The sequence below is a fragment of the Lepidochelys olivacea genome (assembly GCF_965140295.1).
Source record: "Lepidochelys olivacea isolate rLepOli2 genome assembly, chromosome: 4".
Classification (NCBI taxonomy): Eukaryota; Metazoa; Chordata; order Testudines; family Cheloniidae; genus Lepidochelys; species Lepidochelys olivacea.
In genome coordinates, this window is record NC_140414.1 from 23396902 (window position 1) to 23404400 (window position 7499).

Below are 7499 nucleotides of genomic sequence, written 5' to 3' on the forward strand. Positions count from 1 at the left end.
CCACCAGTGGTCCACGGGCTCCATTCAGGTGGTCCGTGGATAGTTCCCTCTAAGGTGCACGCCTGGGCGGCCGCACACAAGAGAATGAAGGGCCACTCATGTAATGAAGGGCCACCCACCCATGCAGGCGTGGCTCCACTTATTTGGTGGCTGGACGCTGGAGAAGATGCACATGTAAGGTGAGGAGGTGGCCTTGGGGGAAATAAGGGGTTGGTGGGAGGGGGCAATGGGATGAGAAGAGGGGGGTGGGGTGAATTTGAGATGTGCAGGGCTGCAGCGGCCAGAGAAAGAGGTGACTTTCCCCAGCTCCAGGGCTGCGGCTGCCGGGGAGAGATGGCCCTCCTTCGCAGTCCCAGGTCAGGGGCTGCTGCAGCAGGGGAGAGAGGGCACATCCGTAGCACTAGAAAGGTAAAACTACTGATATTAAAATATGAGTTGCGTGCTTTTATTTGTAGAACAAAAAAAATGTTAATTATTATTAAAGTTTTTTTATAAAGCACTTTTATCCAAGGGGCTTTACAATAGTTAGCTAATGGTACAAACAACATTTGGAAAGATCATTAAGTGGTCCACCGAGACTCTCAGCATTTTTCCAGTGGTCTGTGAAAAAAAAAGTTTGAGAACCACTGGTCTAAAGAATACATCTGTTTGACAGTATCTGTTTTACACCATAGTAATGACATAGGTTCACTTTGAGTCACAAGGGTATTGGCAAAGGAAAATTTGTATATTGAAAGTCTTGCTGTTGCCATGTTGGCACTACAGCCCCATCTATACTGTCTAGGAAAAACACATTATCACACTTTTCTAGTGAACTACTCATAAATATAGTTCATTAGAGAAGTTCTAGCATGTGGCCTGATATCCTGAGTGATTCAGCACCTTTCAGGTTCATGATTTTTCCAGATATTTTCTTATACTTTTTACTTATAGCAGGGTAATGTCAGTATATTACAGTACAGAAAGGCTATAAAAGATGCATATATTTTACAAATAAAAATAAAAGCTATTATCTCACTAACAATACTAAATTCACTGACTAAAAGAGTGGAGAAACATATTTTCTTAATGCACATTTATAATTACAAGTATTTTTACAGTAACCATTAAGAACATCTGGGAGCTGCAAATCAAAGAGTCAGGATTGTATTTGGGCTAGTCACTGAAAATATTCCCAAAACTATTTTCCCATTCAGATAAGTTTTGCTACAAAACAGCTGTATGTCCCTGTAATTGTGGTAGGGTCATATTTACATACCTACTAGCTTGGATAATACAAGCAAGATTAAAATCTCAAAATGGTTATTAATATGTGATCCTCAGAGCAATTGTGCAATCTTTCTTCTTTGTCTTTCTAGAATCCCTTTTCCTTAACAGCTTTAAGGCTCCATCTACACTATGGTTTCCCTTGCGGTTGGATAATGTGTTTACAGATGGCTTATACAGAAGGTTTTTGCAAACATAATTGCAAGAGGTGTAGATGGAGCATAACATTTTTTTTAAATTAAGGTTAGGTTATAAACCCTAGAAGTACCAAATCCATATTACGAGTGTCTTGGAATAAATTCTGAGACAGAGATTAGCAAAATATATTAAAGAACCTCAGAGGCTACTATGACTAAGGTATGTCTAGTTTCAGAGTAACAGCCGTGTTAGTCTGTATTCGCAAAAAGAAAAGGAGGACTTGTGGCACCTTAGAGACTAACCAATTTATTTGAGCATAAGCTTTCGTAAGCTACAGCTCACTTCATCGGATGCATACTGTGGAAAGTGTAGAAGGTCTTTTATACACACAAAGCATGAAAAAATACCTCCCCCCACCCCACTCTCCTGCTGGTAATAGCTTATCTAAAGTGATCACTCTCCTTACAATGTGTATGATAATTAAGTTGGGGGTGAGGAAACCTGGATTTGTGCTGGAAATGGCCCAACTTGATTATCATACACATTTTATGGGGGAGGTATTTTTTTCATGCTTTGTGTATAAAAGACCTTCTATACTTTCCACAGTATGCATCCGATGAAGTGAGCTGTAGCTCACGAAAGCTTGTGCTCAAATAAATTGATTAGTCTCTAAGGTGCCACAAACTATGTCTAGTCACTCTTCCAACACCACTGGAGTCCACAGGACTCCCCCACTGCTCCGGGGTAGAGAGGCTGGGGGGAGAGTTTGCCACTTGTCAGCTGACAGCAAGGCAGCTTTCTGCAGTGCTTAATTTGCAACGGAAGAGGAGCCAGGGCACGAGCAATTTTTCTACTTTAATAGCTGACAAGGCAAGCCCAGCAGTGCCGGAGCTATTAAGTGCCAAGCCCAGGGGTGCCGGGGCTGAGCCCTGGCACAAATTAAGCACTGGCTTTTAGGGACTGGCCCAGTAGCAGAGAAAACGCCCGATCCCAGTCCCAGAGCAACACAACTCGAAGCAAGGGCCGGGCCCCACCAGCGAGCTGCAAGCCCCGGAGGAGCGAAGCTGCCCTGCCCAGCCCAGCGCCCGAGGAGCTGGGGGGCCCTTGGACCCCGGGCCCCAGCCGGCAACCCTGCGGCCCCAGAGCGGGGCGACCCGGCAGCGCCCGGCGGCCCGCTCCCCCTCACCTGGCGGGGCCGGGCTCTCTGCTGCGCCCCACGGCCGCTGCGGCCTCCCGCTGCCGCGCCTCAGCCGCCTGCCCCCGGCCGCAGGCTCCTCCGCGTTCCGCTTCAACGTGGCAGCCGGAGCGCCGCCCTCGTCAGCCCGGCTTCCGGCACCGAGACCCCGCCCGGCCGGCCGGCGCCTTCCGGGCCGCGCAGCTCCACGCCGGAGCCGGGAGAGGGGCCCAGTGCGTGTCCGTAGGGGCGGCACCGGGCCGCTGCAGTTAGTTCTACAAGGCCGGCCACGGCAGCCCGGCTCGTTTCAATAGAGCGGTAACGTGAGAGCCGCTGGATGGCTGCCCGCCCCCCCCAGTACAGGGTTGCGTATCAGCATTGCCCTGACCAAGAGGTGCTGCCACAGCCCCTGGCGTGAACTGGTTTCCGTCATATACAAGGAATACGGTTTGGTTCAATGGCTCTCGGGCCCCCCCCCCCCCAGTACAGATTGTTCTAGGCCCCCAGTCTCTGAGAGGCTTTGTCCCTTCTCCTTCCCTTGGTAAGAGCCCCAAAACCTTACACAAGGTAAGGCTCCACCGTACTGGCCACTTACAAGTCTGCAGCCTCACTTTTGTTTCTGATCTATGACCAGATTCCACCGCCAAAATGTTCTGCTACTCAGTACAAGACGCTAGCATTGAAGGCAAAAGGTAAGTTACAGGCAACTGGCCCCCTTCACTGCAGTTTGCCTCCCCAAAGCAGGGTGGCCCAGGGGCCAGACAAGCCCCAGCAAGGGCAAGGCATTTTGATCACCTTTACTGGGGTGAATGACTGGGCTTTGCCATTTTCATGGCAAGGTCACATTTCTTTCTCCATGTTGAGTACTGTATGTGACCACTACTAGTATAATTCCCCAGGTGAAAACAGGGATGATTTCCTAACTAACAGCAGTGTTATAAGGCTTACAGCTCATTCATGTTTGAGGCACTTATTCTACAGCAGTGAGTACCAGAGAATTGATAGAAATAAAGCCAAGACACCACATATTTAAACCAAGGGCAGCATATCATGTTTATTATCAATACAAATGAAGAGGATTTTTATAACAGCCTCCAAAAGCAACCTCCCAAGATTCACAGGTTGTAGTTGAAACAAATGCTTTGAGACCGATTTCTTGCCTTCACCACTACTTTTTCCACTATAAAAAGCATTACATCAGCAACTAAATTACTTTAACCCCCTCAATGAAAAAGAGGAAGCAAATTGAACAATTTTCAAGCATCTTCGTTAAAGATGAAAGAAGAAATTCAGATGGAACATAGGAACTCTTCACAATTACCTGAAAAGTAAAAAAGCGTATTAGATCTTTGACAATATAGATACATGCCTAATTTAGTGCAGATTAACATCTACTTCTCAACATTCTTAGAAGTCCTTCGCTCAGTAAGCCCACAACTTCAGTAAATGTTCCTAAATTCCCCAAACCTGAAGAACAGCTCTGTGTAAGCTTGTCTCTTTCCCCAACAGTAATTGGTTGAATAAAAATTACCTCACCCATCTTGTCTACCAAGCTCAGTAACAGTTCAGTAAAGCCCACCATCTATTACAACCACAATTAGGATGTCCTCCCAGTAGCGTTTAAACAATTTTTTGTATTTCTAGAAACAGACTCATGCAATTTATACAGGTTTATTTTAGAGAGCATGCTCATTACTGCCTGGTTCAGTTTATTTTAAAATTATCCCCTTGTCATCTCCAAGACCTGAAGTCTGAATATACAAAATAAACACTTAACAAACATGATGGGTCTAACAAAAATAAAAAATTCAGAATAAAAAATTCAGAATCAGAAACAAGGTCAGATCCAAATTAGTTGCACTGAGGTACTGTAGTACACGCTAATATGCTGCAATACTGAGATACTTACAATACCAGGCATAAACTGAATCAGCAGACAAAGAAATTAACAAAAAAGTGTTAATGCTTACTCACATGTCAACAAGTGCAGTCAGAACAGTCTTAGTTCACCTTTCACAAGTCAAGAGTAATAATTTAATGGCTGGGGAGGGAAAGGACAAGTTCTTTTGTTATATATGCAAACCAAATGAATTCCAGAAGTGTATTATGTTTTTTCTTAAATCTGCAAACTGAACTGACTCTCAATGGTTTTAAATCTAGTTTTGAATTTTTTACCCTGTGTCCTCATCCAGTCAAACACTAATCACAGTGAGTCATGATGTGAACAGCAGTGAAAAGTTTTAATCATTGGACACTAGGCAAAACAAATTAACACAATAAATTAAAAATAACTAACCATGTTCATCTTGCAAATCTTTAAGCCTAGCTTACTATACATGATTTGCCATTTCCCAATCAAGGTCTAAAGTTGATAAAAAAATATACTTTTTTAAAGAAAAAACCAAGCTCATTATTCTCTAACCACATTTAAAATTTGGGAGGCTCTCTAAATCTATTATTTGGAGGCTTTTATTTCAATAGTTTTAAAACATTACATTTTCACCTTTTATTCTCTTTTTTTGCCCCCCAACAGAACATGCTGAACCATGAACTAACTAACTTTATCTGCTCAGGACAGGAAACGGGCCAGCAGTGGACATAGGCCAAGGAGGAAGATACTTTTGGGGTAGGGCACAAGGGATTCTACCACTGCAACTACTGTTATGGCACAAAAGGAATCAAAAGATCAAAGGCCCTTTTTTCTTTGATGTTTGGTACTTGATCTATATTTAAGTTATTTTGGCAGTTGTGTCAGTCAGGGTGTGAGAAAAACCAAAACCACATCAGAGAAGAGGACTACCTACACCTAAAAATCAGTAAGTTACAGCTTCTTGCAATTCACTGCTAAGTTGCCAAACCTTCTCTTCTACAAGCAGTTTAGACTTTTATGGGAAGTGATGCCCATTCCTCAAGGATGTAGGTAAAATAAAATATTTAGTTCTCATTTTTAAATATTCATTCTTAAATTATTGTTGGATTCACCAATAGTCCTTCAAATTGGAAGTTTAATTACGGAATTCAGCTATAGTTCAAAATCACTTAATGAAACCCTCACCTGAACAATAGCTAAGTAATATGAACTTCCAGATTCCAAGCATGCCTGGCAGATCTTGTCAGTAGAACAATCCTTAAAGGAATAAGAACATACATTTAAACAGTGATTTTTCTTCCCAAAATTACAGCAGTGCAAAAAGTATCAAACATTAGCAGCAACAGTTATTTGCATTAGTAATATTTATTGGCTTTACACAGCCTTCCACTTAAATTATGTCAGCACATTATGTCTGTTTTTAAACCACATATCCTCATCCAAACAGATACTAATCACAGCACATCATGATGTGAACAGCAATGAAAAGGTTTTCATCATTGGACATGTGTCAAGTAAATATTAAGTGAAAAGTAGCTCTTAGCCACTCCTTGAACCAACACTTCACTTGGCTCTAAAAAGTAGTAGATGGCTGTCACGCGACAAAGGTTTCACTATCTGATAACTAGTTGATGGCGTAGGTCCATTTTCTAATGGGCAGGTTATATACATTAAAAACCAGCACAATAAAACATTGGGTATTCTTCTAGTGTCAAGTGTGGGCAACAGGTTAATGCTCAGAGCAACTCAGTTACACTTGCACCCAGAAAGGTTCCTCCAGTCAAGGCTAAGGCATGCCAATGGTGGAGTGAATCTTGCACCACTATTGTCTGCAAGGTATCTGTTCTGTGGAACTTCAAGTTGGATTAGTTCATTCACAGTTCAGTATTGAGAGCCATCAATATGGCAAGTTCTTGCTGATCTTCCATCTCTCTCCTCCTTTCATCCCCTCATACTACAGGTAGATCAATCAACGGCTACTTTAGCTTTAGAATAGGTGTCAAGGTTCCCTATTTATCACTAGAGAGTGTCTTAAATTCCCAAAAGTTTTACATTTTTATACCAGAGCATGTCAGTAATTCTGAACATGCCCTCACACCAACATTAATCCTTACGTGAGATCTGTAAAACAGCAGTGCTCACTAGCCCAACTGGCTAGTAGAGCTACAGTGAACGTATCTGGTACAGCACAGGAGAAGTTAGACATCCATGGATTTGTTCCCGTAAAGCCCTTAAGGGTTAGTCTAATTTTGGCTGGTGCACTAATCGAGATACGTAGGGCCTCTTCCCCATAAAGTAGGCAACCTAAGAGCCTCATGCTGAAGTGCTCAGAGGCTGCCGTGCAAGGCTTGAGAGGGAAGGCGTGTCTGCAGACACAACGTGAGCCACCAGGCTCTCTGCCGAACCCAGACAAGTCAAGGCACAAGGACTAACCACGACTCAGAACTTACCCCGGGCCTGGGGGACGCTCCATGCGTGGGGATGGGGGGGGAGGGGCGTGTCTCGGCTCAGCGCTCGCAAGCCCCGGCTGTTCCCTGCTGCTAAGGCCCCGGCTACACAGCACGCGAACCCAGACTCAGGTTCGAGCCGCAGGCCCCTTCCGTCCACACAGGAATGAGCCTGGCCGGGCCCGGCTCGCGAAGCCCGCCGGGGGGGGGCTGGTGTTTGCCCCCCACACGCCGGCCCCCGCTCCGAGGCGCAGCCGCCGGAGGGAAGCGGCACATTTCCAACAGCTCGGCCCCCCCGCTCAGGCAGAGCCCGGCCCCGCCTCGGCCCCAGGCGGCGGGCGCAGAGACGCCACGTGGCGCCCCGCCTGCCTCAGGGCCGCCCCGCCTGGGGCCCACGGTGCTGGCTGGGGCCTGGTCAGCGTCCCCGCGGGCGGCTCCTTCCCCATCGGGAAGCCTGGTCCCCTGCTCCCGGCCAGCGCCACACGCCCCACGGCAGCTAAAGACGGAAAGGAACGAGCGTGGGCCCAGCAACCCGGATACAGCCGCCCCCAGACAGAGAGCGCCGCTCCCATTGGCTCCAAGTACGCTGGGTTTGATTGGCTGC

General features: G+C 45.8%; 1 protein-coding gene and 1 long non-coding RNA gene across 11 annotated transcripts in view; both read right to left on the reverse strand.

Annotated features, from left to right (window-relative positions):
• The window catches only part of SEC31A (SEC31 homolog A, COPII coat complex component), a 69590-nt gene extending 66849 nt beyond the window's left edge, over positions 1–2741 (reverse strand). For 8 of the 10 annotated variants that reach the window (XM_084627389.1, XM_084627388.1, XM_084627387.1 and 5 more), the window contains exon 1: positions 2591–2739. The gene's annotated coding sequence lies outside the window, so the exon portion shown is untranslated. Of the gene's footprint in view, positions 1–2590 lie in introns of all 10 variants that reach the window. The other 2 variants (XM_084627383.1, XM_084627382.1) reach the window with 2 other exon arrangements.
• Positions 2742–3606: 865 nt separating this feature from the next.
• Positions 3607–7408, reverse strand: LOC311519218. Its single transcript, XR_014711229.1, has 4 exons — positions 6899–7408; positions 5634–5705; positions 4553–4619; positions 3607–3899 (listed from the first exon to the last, which is right to left on the reverse strand). It is a non-coding gene; the product is annotated as an uncharacterized lncRNA (long non-coding RNA).
• Positions 7409–7499: the final 91 nt, after the last annotated feature.